Here is an 18387-nt window from a genome sequence, read left to right as displayed (position 1 = left end):
GGTGTGGACAGAATAACAGGGTACATTTAATAACATGTCTTGGGCCGGGAAAGTGAATCAGTTGGTAAAGGGCTTGCAGAGGCAACATGAGAATTCAAGCTCAGATCCCCAGCACCCACATACAATGCCAGGTACCTGAAGTCCATCAGAGGCAGGGCAGAGGCAGGTAGATCCTCAGAAATCACTACTCAGACACAGGACCTCTGGTCTCTACAGGTACATTCATGCACACACAAGCACATATACCACATGCATGAAAAATAACTAAAAATAAAAGCAAAGACAAGTCTCAACCACTCCAGGACTTCCTTTTGGAGATGGTACAAGCCATGGGGTTATGTGGAAGAGATGGAAGGATGGGGGTGTGGCCATCAGGGAATGGAACATCTTCTATGTGATGATATTCCAAGTCAACCAATGGTGGTGGAGGGAGTCAGGTTGCTGAGACAAGAGCTGGTCTCCTGTTTGGGGAAGCTGACAAGGTTCCGTGAATGAGAATGAAAAACTCGAGGCTGGAAGTTCTTATCAGTTGGCCTAAGAGTAGGCCAAAGAAAGGCCACGGTCAGAGGACATCCTTGGGATGTGTGAACACATGTCGGAACAAGTCAGAAGAGCGCCCCAAATCTGCCTGCACTGCCATGCACATCCCTCCTGGTTCCTGCGCTCGGAGGTCCCCTGGTCCTGAGTAGTTGTGCCGACAGCAGCTGTTCCATCGACTCAGGGCAGAATGTCTCCACTGCCCAGTTCTTTCCTTCCCTGTTCTTCAGCTCTTCCCTCAGGAGGTGAATCTACATTTCCCTCCCAAGGCCCTCTTTTCCATGATCCTTGAAAGTGGTCAGAATCTATCACTCTTCTGTAGCCTTCGTCCTGATCCTAACTTTTAAAAGCTTGACATGGGGATCCACCCTTCTGGCTGGTGTCAGGGTTCAGCTCAGAGGGTCCCGGGGCAGGTCCTCCCTCTTGCAAAGCCTTTTACCAACTGAGCTATCTCCACAGTACACTTGTTTGACTTGAGAGAAAAACCGTGGAGCCGAGCAAGAGGGTCTACAGAGCTGATCCATCCTGTCTGCCTGTCTGTCTGTCCATCTGCCTTCATTCACATTTCTTCTGTCCCTCATCTGCCCCCACACTCCATGCCATGTGTATGTAAGTGGACTCATCCCCTGGCTCTACTTGCCCCCTTCATCTCTGATGTCTCCACGCGCTGTCCCCCAAGGGCACTCCACATAACCTTGTATGGCTCTCTTCCCCATCCAGCCTGGCCCTCCCTCCACCAGGACTTCTTGTCCCCATCCTGAGCACTATGTGTCAGCCTCGGGTCCTCTCACTGGACTCTGAGAAGGGGACCAGAAACTGCTGCTTCCAGCCAGCTGTGGACATCAGGCCCCAGGGAAGCAAACATCTTGCCAGGCTTTCTCAGAGACCAGGAAGGAAGCGGGTTCAATTAATTCACAGATGCCTCCCCAGATTGGAGTACAAGTGGGGAGATGGGAAAATTAACCTTTTCAGAAATGCAATTTCATAAAATCATTGCGCTCGGAACAGACTCTCTCATTATTGCTATTATTTATGGCCTGTCCATGCCTTAGGCTACCAGCCATGTGCAGAGATGGAGGAGGAACAGGCACTGCCCTCTTCATGGAGGAAAAGGAGCTGATTGAAGCCCTGGTGTTGTGGTCAGTCACATAACACAAACCCAGTGGACCCCATAGGGCTGTAGCTTTTTGGTAGAACTGTCCCCACTGGGGACGCATGTTAAGATCATTGTCGAGACTGTCACAGAGAAAGAAAGCCATTGCTGTCCACTCCTTCTCAGTCCTGCCAACTGCGCTTGGCTACCAACGTACTTCCGCCTTCCATGGCTACCACAGGCCACAACTGTGAGATCAGTCTGATGTCCAGTCTGGGAGCGCTCATATCCTAAGCTCCCTCTTGCCAGGGCCGGGGCATCAGAGGATCCCAATGCCACCACTTGCTCTAGAAACATTGCTAGGCTCCCTCTGCCACCCACGGCCTGGGCTGTGGAGATTCCTGCCTTCCTGAACTCTGCTATTCCCTGCCCAAATATTCAGGGTGACCTTGGTTCATTTAACTTCCTCCAATGTGGAATCAAGGGCCCTGGACTTGCTTATCAGACAGCAGACTGAGCTCTCTTTTCTCCATCTCTCATTATCAAATTCCCATCTAGTAAGTAAGTCACTGTGTCACAGAATAAACGGTGTCATCTTGTCTATGGAAGGAAGGAAAGAGAGCTGTCACAGCAGGCCAGGGTAGAAGAGAGGAGGAACTGGATATCCACATGCCTCAGTTTCCACTTCTACGTGGAGGAAGTTTTATGTCACAATGCCCTATTTTTCCAGAATTCCACACTGTCTTCCCTCAAATGGATGCCTGGCCTTTACAAATGGTCTTGTGTTTCCCGGGGAAGCAAGGATGATGACAAAAACACAAGATCTTTTCACCAACAGCTGCCACACGGGGCACTGTTAAAAAGCCATAGAAATGCCACCTCCCCAATCTGGGCCCCCACAGCCATTTATCACCCTTATGGTTGTGGATAGCCTTGAGAGGAAACTGACCTTGAGGAGGGAAAGGCTTCCTTAGGGGGTGCTGAGGGAAACAGAGGCACTGGAGGAGGATGTGTGAGACAAGGAGGGGACAATGACTTCACGAATCCACAACCTGGGCCCACCTGAGTGTCCTGGTTACCTCTAGGGAAGCCTGACAGAGACCCAGTGGAGGAAGAGTCATTGCCATGGGCATGGGGCATGGGGAGGAAGGGACGGTTTGTCACACAGAGAGAAGTAAAAGGTGTCCCTGTGCATACAGTCTCCTTAACAATGGAGTCTCAGCTTCATCCACGGCCGAAGAAGACTGTGAGACCGAAATCCACACATACAAGGACCATGGCCAGAGAAGCCAGAGCCCATGGCTGGGGACCTTGACAAACACATGAAGGTCTTCTAGATAATTCCTTCATTATGCTTCCGCTTCCATCATCTACCCCGAGGTCGCCGTTTCACCCCATGGCACAGGAACATTTATGCACATTTGCTCGCAGGTACAGATGCTTCTACGCACACCATTATAGGCACAATGAAACACAAAGGTACCCGTAGACAGTGCTCACCCTTGGCCAGGTACAAATGTGCCAGCATACTTACTAGAATCGGCCCTGGCGTAAGACAGAATGGAGTCAACCAAGGCCTGTGCTCCGCGGAGCTCGCATTCTATGCGTCGGCTGCAGAGTCACGCAAAGACACATCCCGCAGACGCCTGCATGCATGCATCACCTAAATAGTGACCCCACACAAATACTCAGACAGTCCCCAGGCAGAGTGCCTGCTACGTGCATCCCAGAAAGTGTGGCTAGCCCTGGAGATGCACAGGTAAGAGTGACAGTATTGACCACTCTGGTCACAAACACCCAGCACAAAATATCCACAGCCAGCCTCAACCACGTCAGGCTCACCAGGCATGCACATGCGCATCATGAATTTAAGGTCAATTCACTAGTCAAGGCATTTGCATGGCGTCCCAGAAAACAGCTCATTTCTAACCAGGGCTCTTCAGTTCAGGGCAGACCTGCAAGTGTTGCTCTCTCCACCTGGCTACAACTCTCATTTCACCTAGAACCTTCTGTACCCCTCCCCGTCAGCTCCCTGGCTTTATCAAAGTGCCACAGGCATCCTGCCTGCATCTTGCAGTGTGTCTGGTCCCACCCAGTATGACTCCAGATGTCCCCCAGACTCCCCTCAGTCAGCACAGGGGCCAAGTGCAGGCCCAGACGCCTGGGGTTTTTGCTGAGACATTATATTGCAACACAGTCTGTTTCTTCCAGACTATTTTTTTCTTTTCTTTTTCTTTTTTCTTTTTTCTTTTTTTTTTTTTTTTTTTTTTTTTTTTTTTTTTTGCTTTTGCTTTTAAAGAATCAGAAATAACTTGGCTGTAAAACTGTGCTTTGGGCAGAAAGCAGATTCTCAGGGTCAGAGCCCAGGAGAAGATTTTTTGCTATACAGTTTCAGAGAAAATAGCAGGCACTCAGCAATTTTGATTCTTCAAGGGACAGAGAGAAAATACAATTGGAGTGGATTCGGGGCTGCACAGAAATCTTCTCCAGACCAAGGCCCACATGCTGGAGAGCTTGACAGTGGGCAGAGGGGTCAGAGGGGTCAGAGGGGGCCAAGCAGAGGTGGGGGGGCTGGATTTGCTTTGGATTTGCTGGATTGGTTCTACATAGAAGACACACACCAGAAGCCCCAGGAAGAAAGTTGGTCAGGGTAGTGGTTTTGGATCTTGGCCCTCAGTTTGTAGCAGATCACTGCCATGTGTGGGAGAGGTCCCGTGACTCCCAGGGCAAAAGAGGGGTTCTGAGATAGCGTGGACTGCATCCATGTGATAGCTGAGTAACCTCGGGAAAGATAAGTTGCCCTTTCACCCACAGACTTGCGATATCTTGGCGTGTGCTAAAACCTATCTCCTGCCAACACTCTAACCCTGGGGAAGCTGCTGCTGTGCTAGGAGAGAAATGGGCCTAGAAAGAAGCTGTCCTAACTGCCAATCATGATGGGAGTGGAAGCAGGTGTCAGGAAAGGTCCTGTGTTGGAGTCCTCTTGAGTCCAGGGGCACCTTCCCACAGAAAGCCAGGGGAGCCAATGATGGCAAAGGTAGGAGGAGTCATCCAGAGGGAATTGTGGGCCTGAGCTGTGAAAGCGGATGTGGAGTGCATGTGTATATGCCAGGCCACGCCTCGCTGTCCCAGTTGGTTGGGCCTCAGTCCCTTCACACCTCCTTGCAGTGCCAGCTCTGCAAAGGAGGACCGTCATGGGGGGGATGGTCACAGCTGGTTCCCTCAATCCTTTTCAGGACATGTGACCTCACGATGGAAAGAGAAGACAGCTGTCCGGTGTGATGTGAAGCCCGGCAACTGACCCCACTGAGCAGGGCTTCTCCTCCAGCCATCACCCAGGTGGCCCAGAGTCCCAAACCAGCCCAAATCAGCATCCTGCCTGTCAAGGACCGAGGGGAGGAGCTAGCTTCATTTTCCACCTCCCACTCAGGCGAAGGGGAGCCTGGAGTGCTGTGACTACTAACTTCACATCTTAATTTTCGAAAAGGAAATAGATTCTTTGCAGCCTTTGCTGTAATTGACTCTGGGGCTGCGACTTTATCTCGCAAATGGTTATTTGTGGACTTTCGGAAACCTGCGTCATGGAGGGAAATTACATACTTAGAGATCTGCAGAACCGTGGATTAGGGTCCCAGCAGATTCTAATGATTCTCTGGGTGCCATTAGGGGATAACGTGAAAAATGCATATTTAGAGGGTGATTAAGAAGCAAGCAAGCACACAAGGCAAAATTCCTCCTGGAAACTGGTGATTACTCTCAGCGGGAGGTGATTTCTCCTGTTAGAGATCTCAGGGACTGCCTTGCTGTATCCCCCAAACTCCGGGGAGGGGGGGGGATCCTGCAACAGATCATAAGCAATCAGAAACTTCACCAACTGAGAAAGCCACACTGGGCTTACGAGAACTGAACCTCTTGGCCACTCTGTAAGACTCCCCGAGCCATCAGGCTGTTATTTAAAAACTCAGGCCTGGGACTGGTGGGAAGGCATAACTCAGTCAGCCAAGTGCTTGCTGATCAAGTGTGAAGACCCCCAGTTCAACCCCCAGAACTAACTGTAAGGAATAAATAAATAAATAAAAGCCAGCCCTGTTGTCTGGAAAGATGGCTCAGGGGTGAGGAACCCTCACCCATTTCACAGTGCCCACATTGTGCCACTCACAACTGCCGTTTACTCTGTCTCCAGGGGATCTAAAGCCTCCGGCCCCTCTGATCATCAGAGATCATGTGTGAACACCCTTACCCCCACACATCATTGAAAACAAATCTTTAAACGATGCCAGGCCTGATGGCACACACTTGTCATTCAGTTCTGAGAGATGGAGACAGGTAGCTTGCTGCTCAGTCTGTTGAGACCCTGTCTCAAAAAGCAGGGTGGATGGCACCAAGAAAGGACATCTGAATTTGTCCTCTGGTCTCCGAATGGTTGTCCACACACACAGTCTGTTTCCCAAGCACAACATTGCACTCAAGCTAAGCTTGTATCATACGTGTTCTAGTACCACATTCTGGCATGTATAGGACCCAAATTGCTTCTCTGACAATTTATTCAGCTGCAATTGAAGTCATAGATAAGGTTTATCTCACCTCTGTGCATGTGGAAGGTGTCGCCTCACTGTGAGTCCCCCAGGTCTCTCCCTGTACACCTTAGAACCCACAGCAGGGTCCTTCACCTTCATAGCTGAAATTTACCATTTCAGGCCTGTTCAAAGGCTTTTACTCCAACACGTCACTGTCCCCCAAAGTGGAATAAGCCATGGCTCTTCATGAGGAGGAGCCTGGAGTGGGGTCAGTGGGATTCTTTGCTGAGGAATTCAGCCCCCATACTTCCGGTACCCAGGCTTCTCTCAACTTCCGCTTTCAAAGCTTTGCTAACCTGGGGCAAATCTGCAAGAAAAAGATCCCACAGCAGTGAGGTCTAACCCTGACAAAAGGTGACACTTGTGTAGTTGTTTCAGACAGGGTCTCATCTAGCCTAGGTTAGCTATGGATGACACTGAACTCCCCACCCTTCTGTCTCCACCTCCCAAACACTGGGACTGGTGTGTGCCACCGTACCTGGTGGTGGTGGGCACTTTAGAAAACCTGGCAACAATACCCCAGGGAACAGTGTTTTGGAGGTATCCATCTTGCTTCTGCTCCCTGTATGATGTGACACCCTCATTCCTGGATCCGGAGGCAGGGACCAGACTCTGGCTGCCTCCCCCACTTAGCACAGCATCACTGCTCGTCACTACTAGACCATTAGAGTTATGACTCGCTAGACATGTGGCAGGCTCTTAAGAACCAAAACCATCTGCTAACATGTTAGGTCAGCCTTGCCCTGACTCAGACTAATAGTGTCTTGTTTTAATTTCTGATCTAAAAAGGGTTTTTTCCCTATGTTTCTGGCATTCTAACAAAACGCATACAGGACTCCGATGATCGCTGCTTATTGAATTATTGCTCCATGCCAGATGTATGCTAAGCCCTGAACTCATCTTGGAGAGAGCTTTGGGAAGGTCAGATCCCCAGGCCCTACAGAGAGGCACAGAGACAGAAGTTGAGTGAGCAGGCTGCCAGAATGGAGCCAAATGCTATCCAGGGAGCTCCAAGGCTTTGCTCTTGACCTTGGTGCTGAATATCCTGAAGCTTAGCAGTGAACAGTAAGGGAGAAGGAAAGACAGACAAGGGGCTGAAAGACGTAAGACACCGGAGGGCTTACCTGGAGGAAACCTGCAGACCAATCCATGCTGCTTAGTTTTTTGTCATCTTGACACGGACTAGCATCGTCTAGGAAGAGGGAACTTCATGTAGGAGATGCCAGCACCAGATTGGCCCACAGGCAAGTCTGTGCAGCATCTTCTTGATGAATTATTAATGTAGGAGGCCCTAAAGCACCTGGGTAGGTGGACCTGTGTAAGAAAGCAGGCTGAGCAAACTGTAGGGAGTCAGCCAGTGAGCAGTGCCCCTTCATAGTTTCTGTTTCAGCTTCTGTCAACACGGTATAAACTGTAAGATGAAACAAACCCTTTCTTCCCCATGTTGGATTTGGTCAATGGTTTATCTTAGCAACAGAAAACCAGACTAATAGAGGATGTCCGTAAGAAGCAGAGCCCATGTCAATCTTCAAAGTGTAGTAGCTATAGGGTAGGTGTGGAAGTGGGCTGGAGGGTACAAGTTCCCTTTGGAACCCCACAGTTGGCCATTTCTGGGGGTATCCATGAGTGGTCAGTTAAGAATGTTCAGTGATAGTGGTCAGTAAACATCTTTTCCAGCTAGCCATTACTTTGGGTCTGTAGAGGTAGACAATCAAAAATTCAGAGATACAAATTCATTTTCATCTAGAAACCAAAGTTATGTAGTAAATAGAATTGCCAAAGTTCAAGCAAAATGGAGTTTACAAAATGACATGGCCCTGGCTGGCAACAGGCCTCGGCAAATGGGAAGAATGATGCTGCTTACCCCCTGTTTACAGAGGAAAAAAATCTGGAAGGAGATGCTCCTAAGGCGCTGTTTAGGCTGTGCTTAGTGCCAAGAAAGACATGTGGTTTTTGAACCATGCCTCTATTAGATTCTTAATAATCAGGGTCATGCACATGCAGGCCCTGATTAAGCTTCAAGTCAATGCTTGAGGTCACATTCTGGCTGTGACATCACTGGGACAGTAAGGTGTGCAAGTAAGGAAAAGAGACAAGAGCATTTGGGGGACAGACTGTATGCTCGCCACAGCAGCCCTCACAGGATTCTCTGCCATGGAAAGGAGAGGAAACTGTGGATGGGGTGGCCATTGGCCTCCAACACTGCACAGCGCTGCACAGCACTGCACAACACAGCACAGCACTGCACTGCACAGCACTGCACAGCACAGCACAGCACTGCACTGCACAGCACTGCACAGCACTGCTCAGCACAGCACAACACAGCACTGCACAGCACTGCACAGCACAGCACAACACAGCACTGCACAGCACAGCACAGCACTGCATGGCACAACACAGCATTGCACAACACAGCACGGCACAACACAGCACTGCACAGCACTGCACAGCACTGCACAACACAGCACTGCACAACACTGCACGGCACAACACAGCACTGCACAGCACTGCACGGCACAACACAGCACTACACAGCACTGCAGAGCACAGCACTACACAGCACTACACACCAGGGGAGGCAGGGTGAGATGTGTATCAGGTTCTTTTCTGTTCCGATGATCAACGACCCTGTGGGGAAGGAGCTTATTTTGGTTTACAGTTCCGGGAGGGGGGTTTACAACATGCTGGGGTCAGGGGTCGAGGCGAAAGGGAGGCAGCAGACAGAGAAAGCATGGCAGCAGGAGTTGGAAGCTAGATGGTCACATTGTATCCATACTTAGGAAACAGAGAACAGGAAGTAGAGCCAGACTACAAAACTTAAAGTCCTCCTCCAGCAAAGCTAAAGGTTCTAGCACCTTCCTAAACAGCGCCACCATCTGGGGACCCAGTGTTCAAACATGAGGCTGTACGGAATAGCTCATATTCAAATAAGGTGGTCCTCCACTATCTGTCACCCTGGGCCAGTCAGCTACACCCAGAGCCCCACATCTTCCTAGACTCACATCTGGTGGCCTGTGCAGAGTGCCAGGCACATGGCACTTGGGAATAGTAAAGCACTTGTTTTCCTGCCCAGTGGAGAACATATACCAACACCACTGTCAAAGCGAGAAAGCAGTTCTAGCCAGTATCCCCCACATGATGTGACAACAATCTGTCTGGCAGGTGACAGGGGAAGACACAAGCCTCTGTAGGCTGGGGAAGTCAGATGTCCATGAAGGAGTCACTCTTCCAGCCCCCAGCTCAGCCAGGATGCTAGCTGGATGTCGTGATTACAGAAGTTCAAGGGGCTGGGGAGAAGGTCCAGTGGATAACGCTGTCTGCACCACACTTGAAGACGGGTTTGGGTCCCTAGAACCCACGAAAATGGTGAGTGGACATCGTGGCCTGCCTATCAGTGCTTAAAAGGTGGATGGGATTCCCTAGGGCAAGCTGGCTAGCTAGGGTAATTGGTGAGTTCCATGTTAGACTGGCAGAATAAATGAATGAAGTGGAGAACAACTAAGGAAGACCTATGACCTCCACATACATATGTCACACATATGTCAACCTATGACCTCCACATACATAGACACACACCTTCATCTGCTCACTGAAACATACATACATACAGGCATGCCCATCATACACATATGCACAGATTGAAAAAAACCTAAAGGATTTTTATAAAAGAGGTATTTGTTCAGTGTATCCTTGGTCAAGAGCTTCTCAACTCTTAGCTGTAGAGATGGGGGATGGAACAAGGACCCATGCCATGTGTTCGGGAGGCAAGATATGTCAGCCATTGTTTATGAATGAGCTCAATATTCAGTAATCACTCACTTAAGGGACTAAAACAGAAAAGCTGATGAAGGCGTTACCCAAAGTCTCTCATTTAACAAGGTTTCTATCTTGTTTTTTTCTTTTGGACACAGGGCCTTATGCAGCCAAGGCTGAGCTCTAACTCAATGCGTAGCTGAGGGTGACTCCTACCTCTACCACCTGAAGGTTGTGATCATATGCGTGTGTCAGCATTACTCATTATGTTGTTCCGGGACCTTATACATGCAAGGTGAGTGTTCTACTAACCCAGCCCCATCCTCAGTGGTCTAAATAAGGAATTTTTTGAGTCTTCTGTGCACTAGGTGTTGTGAACAGGGAAGAGAGAAATGATCGATGCCCTTGTGAGCAGAGCATTCTGGCACCAGGAGACAGAGTGTAAACACACACAGGACAAGTGGCTGTTAGCTCATCTGTGCAGAGGTGAAAAGAGCAGAGAAAATTCCACAAGAGAGAGGGGCAGGAGGCTAAGTGGGAGAGGAGATGCTATAAGGGGCAGAGGTCTTACTAAGGCGATAATGGGAACAAAGGAAACTTGTTCAAAGTGATATCCAGGCTGGGTTCTCAGGAAAATGAACAAGCTCGGAGAGTGGATGGCAGAAGGGAGAGCAGTATTTCAGAGAGCCAGAGTAATGAAAGCTCAAGGTGACCCCGAGCAGCTACCAGGAAGAGAACCCGAGCAGCTACCAGGAAGAGAAGCCCGGCCAGAGTGGCCATGGGTGGGAGCAGGGGTATGCATGCGGAAGAGGCATTGTCACAAAGCCTAGTGCGACAGGCTGACGTCTGAGTGCCATTCAACAACCTTAGGGAGCTGTTTTCCGTTTTGACTTGTTTTTGAGAGGAAGATCTCCTGTAGCCCAGGCTGGTCTTGGGCTTGAACTCACCATGTAACTGAGGCTGGTTTTGAACTCCTGATGCTCCTGTATCTACCTCTTAACTGGTGATGGGATTATAGTTAGGCATCAGCACACACAGCTTTGCTTTGCTCTTGACTTTTAAGACAGGGTCTCACTATACAGCCTGGCTAGTGTGGAATGCACTGTGCAGACCAGGTTATCCCCAACCTCTAGTGGGGCTTCTACCACTGTCTCCCAAGTGCTAGGGTTATAGGTAGTCACCACCACAGCTGGAAAGTTTGAGAAGATTTAATCTGGAGACATGAGATATTCTTGTTTTAACAGAATCTGTCGGAACTGCGTAAGAGAAAATGCTAGAAAAATTTTCTGAGTGTCAGTTCCAAGGGATGGTTCACAGAACTAGATTGGAAAGAAATGATTCCATGAGTCAAATGGAGGGGTGGAAAAAAATACCAACAACACATATTTATATACATACATACAAAGTGGATATTTATATCACATGTGGTACATTATAGATTCCTATGCAAATCAGCATTGCTGTGTGACAAAAAGGAAATTACATATGTATGTACTTTTACATGAATATACATGCCATGGAGGTAAAGGATCTAAGAAGGTCTGCAGTGGTTTCTTTCCCACCTTTGGAAAATGCTTCATGTTGCTAGCAGCAGCATTTTCAAGCTAGCCCTGCCTCAGTCCTTTCCTTTCTCTCTCCCCTACCCCCATATCCCGAATCACTTCCTAGAGGATCACCCAGTGTGGGAAAACTGAGAGTAGTTCCCATTCCCTATGCCCTGTCTGATTTCCCTTAAGCCCTTGGAGGTGCCACGGAGCTGGCAAGATGGCCAAGCAGGCAAACACACTTACTGCCAAGCTTGATGACCTGAATTTAATCCCTAGGACCCACATGGTGGAAAGGAACGAACTCATGAAAGTTGTCCTCTGATCTCCATCTGCATGGAGACCCCCCCCCACACACATACATAAACAAACTGAGGAAAAGCATAATAATAAGTTTGCTTCTTTGTTTAAAAGCCTGCATTGAGAGCCACCTCAGTGGGTTCAACTTGAGTGTGGAAGGGATCCCTGATGTCCCCAACTCCTTCACCTCTTCATGACACTGTGTGACTCCCAGCAGCCAGCGAATGCATTTTTCTTTTTAGAGGTTTCTTGCACTTTAGAGCCACATGGCTGGACTGTACAATGGGTCCAAAGTGGCAGGGAGTTAGTCCTCCTGACAACTCAGGACGTCCTCAGCCATTGAAGCCAGCAGGACACAAACACCCTTGCCTACTCAGCCCTTAAGGGCTATAATTTGAGGCTCACTGCTTGCTGGCTGCTAGTGTGCCCTGTGAGATTAAGGAATCCCAGATGCTCCCAGGGGTGGGTGCCTGGCAAGCTCCCTCATCCCCTGCTTTCCTGCTACCTCATCTCCCATCTGTTTCTTGAGAAATCCTCCCAAATAAGAACACACATCCCAACTAGTCTTGAGGAAGGCACACGGTGACAAGTGGTATCGCCACTTCCAGTGAGGTCATCTGGGAACAGACTGAACCACACCTCCATCTTCTCTGTTCTTTGACAAGGCTAAGGAGACTCTAACTCTTGGTTCTGCCAAGGGTCTTAGATGTCCCAACTCACCTTTTGTTACCATTGACACCAAAACTACCGAGATCAAATCAGGCACTAAAGGGTTATCAGGTTTTTTGTTTTCCGGGGACCAAAATACCCGTAAGGAAACAGGAAAATACTGAATCAGAGAAGCTCTGACTCCAAGCACCACTTGAGAGGGCAAGGAGAGGTCACCTAATTTTACTTGCACCGGCTCTGCCTGACACCACCTATTTTGCTCATTAGAAAATCACCTGCCTAAAAGGGCTCTCTCCCTGGAGTCCACCCATCCTCTAGATGACGCGTGCCTGTTAACCAGCGTGGCTGCTCTTTCCTCCCACCATCAATTCCTCACTCACTCGCTCACTTTGGTTTCTGATAAGATGATGGAGTCTGGGCTGGGAAGATAGCCAACATCCCAAGCGCAAGGAGCAACGTGGTGGAGGGATCCTTATTCCCAGCTCTGGGGAGGTAGCCACCTCCCTAGGACTTGCCTGTCTCAGACCAGTGAGAGACCCTGTCCCCAAAGAGGAACAGCAACTGAGTCTGTCTTCTGGCCTGCACACACATGCACATGTATGCTCACACAAATAAAGACAAAGATCATGGAATGACCAGAGACAGGACAGTTCCCAAATCTGGGCTTGATTTGCTGTGTTATCTTGAAGAAACACTTGGGCCTCTTGGGAGCTGACACCCTGACCCAGTCTGTAGGGCATGGAGCAGGGCGGGGACCTTGGTGCTGGGCTCATCTCTTAGGCCAAGTGTTCCGGGCTCCTCTCATCATGATTATCTTTGCTTACCAGGCCCTGCCCCAGGCACTTTGGATATACTGACTACACTGGAGAGGGGTCCCGACACCAATGGCTTGTGCTCCTCTGAGCATCAACAGTGGCTGCAGGATGGCCTGGCACTGGGACATCTGCTGAGCTGATGGCAGAAGAAGCTGGGTTCTCCTTGCCCCCATTACACGGTCTGCTACATCCACCAAAGACTGCCAAGTGTATGAAATTCATGTCTAAGTCTGTTGCATTGTGTAAATACTTGGTCTCTAAAAGGCTTGAGTCCCAGGCTGAGGTGGAGGTGGGGTCACAGGAGGGGAGGGGCAGGCTGAGGTAGAGATGGGGTTAGATGAGGTGAGGGGGATGGTGAAGGTGGGATAAGGGGAGGGAAGGGGCGGGCTGAGATGGAAGTGGGGTCCCCTAGGGGAGAGGTGAGGACATTAACAGTCCTGCCTGCTGCACAGGAGAGAGGAAGATGAGATGAGATCTCACCTGATCTGGGAAAGAAATCTCTGGGTGAGAAAGCAAACCACGCCCCCAGTTTATAACCTCGGAGTGAGTCTGATGCTGGCTTCCTTAGAGAACATCACTAGGTCCTGGAAAGGTGTTGTCCTACAGTCTGATGTGGCTTCTGAACAGAAACAGGCCAAGTTCTTACATGCGCTGCCCATGCAGCCGCCTCTCCTGTGGCTCGTGCACACACCTGCTAGTCTCAAACACTTTTACCCACTGCCTTCACCTGTGCAGGGGCACCGCAGAAGACACCCTCATTTGGCATTGTCTGTATCACTCCTTAGCACAGGCAGGCATAGGTGATAGCCGCTGTGTTGGGGGAGCTGGGAAGAAGACGGGGATTATTTCCGCTTGAACAATTGGGTGACAGCAGCAGGAAGTGAATCTCTGAGAGCAGTATGGACCATCAAGCTGATCTTCCCCTACCACCAACCTCCGTCCCTCTCCAAAGAGCAGCGGGCAGTGGCGCACTGGAATCCTTGAGGCCTGTTGGGACACCAGTTACTCGCTGTGACTCCCAGGTGTGTACCTGCCTGACCGTAAGTGTCATCTCCGTCTCTTGGACGTTGGCTTGGTTTATATCTCTATGTATCTATAAAATGATACATTCGCATCCGCTGGGAACAAGAACTGAGAACATTCCCACCGCCTGTGGCCTGGATGCTGTGCTAAGCATCTTTGTGGCGTTCCTTATCTCTGGTAGGCTGATTTTATTTCATTCCCTGTATTCTCTCTGATGCCTGGCACCTAGCTGGCAACTAACATTTGTTCACCATCCCTAAGAAGTCAGTACTACTAGAATCCCTAGAAAGGGAAGCTGCAGTCCCCCAAACCCAGTGAGTTGTGCAACACATGGAGGTTGGTGCCCAGTGGATGCTGGGCTTGTGATAGGGAACCTACCTCCAAGGCCGCTCCCCTCACAGAAAGACCTATGGGGTGCAGTTACAAGCAGGGACTCTTCATCTCTGCCCCCAGAACCCAGCCCTACACAGGCACACAGGAAGCACTCAGTGAAAGCCAGCAGGTGTCATTTTCCTGCATCCCTGCAGGGATGGTCATCATATGAGATGAGATGATCTGGGATACACTCAACCATTGCTTTATGTCCACTCAACCATGCATATATCTGATGTTTACTGTAGTCCAGGCACCAAAGGCCAATGAACGAGATGTGGCTCTTACCTCGGGTTCACATACACTAATGAAGTATGCCTAACATGTCCCAAGAGAGCCTGAGGCAGGTGGGAAGTGGGTAGGTTGGGGCAGGTGATGGACAGGAGTGAGGAACAGGGGCTTCCCTGGCAGTGCAGAGGTATGTGGAGGGGTATATGCCAAGGGAAATCCTGAGGGCACTAACAGGAGAACTGGGAAGAGAGAGGGGGCAGAGGCCAAGTTCTGCCATCTCCACAGCTACCAACATTAGAACACTGTTTTGACACATAGTAGATGCCTGTACTTTGAATGAATGAATGAGTGAGTGAGTGAAGTGGTCACATCTGCAGTGGTTAGAACAGTGTTTGATACGTTATAGGCGCTTATTCTGAATGAAGTGAATATTCAACTCTCCAAAATGTTTAATGAATTGAAACTGAAATGTCTTTGTTGATAGAAAAAGGACTAAGAGGACCCCCTCCCCCCTCTCTCATACACACATGAGAGAGAGAGAGAGAGAGAGAGAGAGAGAGAGAGAGAGAGAGAAGTAGTAAGTCCAGGGTATGGTGAGGGAGGGGTTCCAGGGAAGATTTGGGGAATGATGACTCCCCATTTGAGATTCATCATTCAATCAACCAACACTCTGCAGAGACCGTAAGCCAAGCATAGTTGTAGACACTAGAATGCATCTGCTCTGGAATGTATCGAAGCAGAAGGGTAGAGAAGGGTATTCCAAGTAGTGTGGTTCTTGGCACAACCTGGCCCATCAGTGTGTGAAGGCTGGGTGCTAAGAACTAGGGGGGTAAGGGGGAGTCACTTGGGCTCTGCAGGAGCAGAGACCCAGAATGGACTCAAAGCAATATATCCATGAAGTTTAGTTCGAACCTTCTGGCAGCCACAGGAGTCCTCTTGACTAGCAAGAAACAGGACACAGGAGGTCCCGCTGATGCTGTGGTTCTGACCTGCAGCTGTCGTGGAGTACCAGAGACAGGCTGAGGGTACAGCAAGCAGAGTGAAGATGTGGGCTAGACAGGGAGGGGCTGGAGGTGTCACGGGACAGCAAGAATGACAGGATGGTCTTCTGGCAACTGAAGGAGAGGCTCTGGGAAAATAGAGGATCTACTGTGAGATCCTCCAGGTGTACAGGGGAAGAAGGGGAAATTTGGGGTTTGCACCCTAGCCCTCCTTTGCAGACCTGGTACCTGCCCCATCACTCAGCCATCTGCCATACCCTGTCCTTTCCTTAACGATCCACCCCACAGAAAAGTCCACCTCATGGTCACTCTGGTGCTTCACACCCTCAGAGAGGACCAGGCAACTGGTTTTGTGCTGACAACAGCTCTAGCAAGGGCAGAGGTCTCTGAAGGCCTGGACGGGGGCATCAGGAGGAGGAGGGGCTGGCAGCTGGCAGCCAGAGCTCACCTCCTACTCTGCACTCCTGGTCTCAATGGCAGAGGATGACCAGGGCTGTGACTAGGGAAACTGTGGGACCTGCCCTTAACTCACCAGAGTGCACTCAAGAGAGCAGGATGCTTCTCCTTTCTAACCTGGGAAGATGAGGGCAGTGCAAACACGGCCCGACCCATAGAGGGAAGTGCAGAAACAGAGCAGACAGACAGTAGGGCCGGAGAAGTTGCTAGAAGGAGAATGAAAACCAGAGTGAGGAAGAGAGAGTCCCTCAAAGATGGTGAGCTGCTTGGCTGGGCTGCACGCCTGTAATCTCAACACTTGGAAGGCAGAGGCAGGCGGATCTCTGTGAGTTTGAGGCCAGCCTGGTCTACAGAGTGAGTTCCAGGACAGGCCCTAAACCTACAGAGAGAAACCCTGACTTGAACCCTCCCCCCCTCAAAAAAAAATACTGGGAGCCCCTGCTAACAGAGAGAGGACCAAGGAGTCAAAGGGAGACTGGGCAGTCACCGGGAGTGTGTGTGTGTGTGTGTGTGTGTGTGTGTGTGTGTGCTGAACAGAGGGAGGAGAAAGGATGGCTGACGGGAAAGCTGAGTTTCTTACATCAGTCTGCCAGCTGCTGAGATCTTGGTGGCCTCTACAGAAGGAAAGGAGTAAGGGGTGCTTAGAACTGCCGCTAAGACCCCTTTTCCAGAAGGTGCTCAGTCCTCAGCAGAGCCCAGGGCACCAGGAATGGGGGCTTCTTTGACAATTTGAAAGGAAGTGGGCACAGTGTTCTAATACTAACAGCCTGTTATTAAAATCAAGTGCTATTTTGCAAAATGCATTTGCCAGGGAATCGCTAATTACAGGCAAAGCGCAGCTCCGTGTGTTGGTGCCGATTAATCCTGAACGGTTTAAGCAATCGAATTTTATACATATAATTATCATCCAAGATTCACAAAAACAGTAACAAGATGCTCTGAGCTCTGCCCTTAAGCACTTGGGTGGCAGAGATGAGGATGGCAGAAGGGTGTCCGAAAAGGGAGGTTTGGCCCAGGTTGGGCCGTTCAAAATAGTGTGGGATCATTTCACCTGACCCACCTCCCCTTAGCAATCTCTTCTCTTCCTAAGGCAGAAGGAGACTGACAGAGAGGGACGGGAGGGAAGCGGAGCAGTCTGTAAGTCACAAGATGGCCCCACGTTGAGACAGAACTGGCTGTGATCTTTGACATAAAGACTGTGTTCCCTTCTCCTGTGGCCTTGACTTTGCATCTGTAAAACGGACAGTCTGGAGGGATTCTCTGGGGATGATGGCCATGACCCAAGTAAGGAAGGGAGGAGTGTTTACTCCTGTGGTGCCCAGCCAATGTAGGTTCCCAGTCAGTGGCGGTGCCCAGACGATGGCGGGGCCAGAAAGTTGGGCGTCTCTGGAAGGAAGGTTTCTTGTGGTATGCACACGTAGAAGAAGGCAACATTTTGACACAGCCTGGAGAGTCTAGAGTGGGGAATTATCTGGGTCAGGTTGGCCTATAGGAATGTGGATGTGTGGGTTTTGATTGTTAGCTGAACCAGCCCACTGTGGGCAATGCCTTTCTGCAGGCAGGGTCCTGAACTAACTGACAGCAAGCCAGCAAGGGTCCATTGTGCCTCCTCTCCCATCTTGACTGTGAGAGTGGCCAGCAGCTGTAAGTCCCTGCCTTGACTTCTCCACAAGCATGGACAGTAACCTGCAGTTGTGAGCTAAGTCAGTCTTTCCTACTCTAAGCCCCTTTAGGTCAGGACATTTTACCATTGCAACAGAAATGAAACTAGAACAGTCGCCGTCTTGGCTATCCTCTGCCGCATGTGTCTTGCACGTGATGGGCTAGACACACCTACCAGGGTGCTCAGGAAGACCTGATGTCTTAGGGTTTTGTTGCTGTGAAGAAACATCATGACCACAGCAACTCTTCTGAAGGAAAACATTTAATTGAGACTGGCTTACAGTTTTAGAGGTTCAGTCCATTATCATCATGGCAGGGAGCATGGCAGCGTGCAGGAAGACAGGGTGCTGGTTA

General features: G+C 49.9%; 1 protein-coding gene across 2 annotated transcripts in view; it reads right to left on the bottom strand.

Moving 5' to 3' along the window:
• Positions 1 to 18387, bottom strand: part of Lrfn2 (leucine rich repeat and fibronectin type III domain containing 2) — a 166144-nt gene that overhangs the window by 71944 nt on the left and 75813 nt on the right. The window contains exon 1 of one of the 2 annotated variants that reach the window (XM_041656313.1): positions 6215 to 6343. The exons of the other annotated variant lie outside the window; for it this stretch is intronic. The gene's annotated coding sequence lies outside the window, so the exon portion shown is untranslated. Of the gene's footprint in view, positions 1 to 6214; positions 6344 to 18387 lie in introns of those variants that run through there. 2 annotated transcript variants of the gene reach the window in all.

The sequence above is a fragment of the Microtus oregoni genome, unplaced genomic scaffold (genome assembly GCF_018167655.1).
Source record: "Microtus oregoni isolate MIOR12 unplaced genomic scaffold, Mior012 000007F_ref0000211, whole genome shotgun sequence".
Taxonomy (NCBI): Eukaryota; Metazoa; Chordata; class Mammalia; order Rodentia; family Cricetidae; genus Microtus; species Microtus oregoni.
The sequence above is the reverse complement of the archived record's forward strand: the minus strand, read 5'-3'. Positions and strand labels throughout refer to the sequence as shown.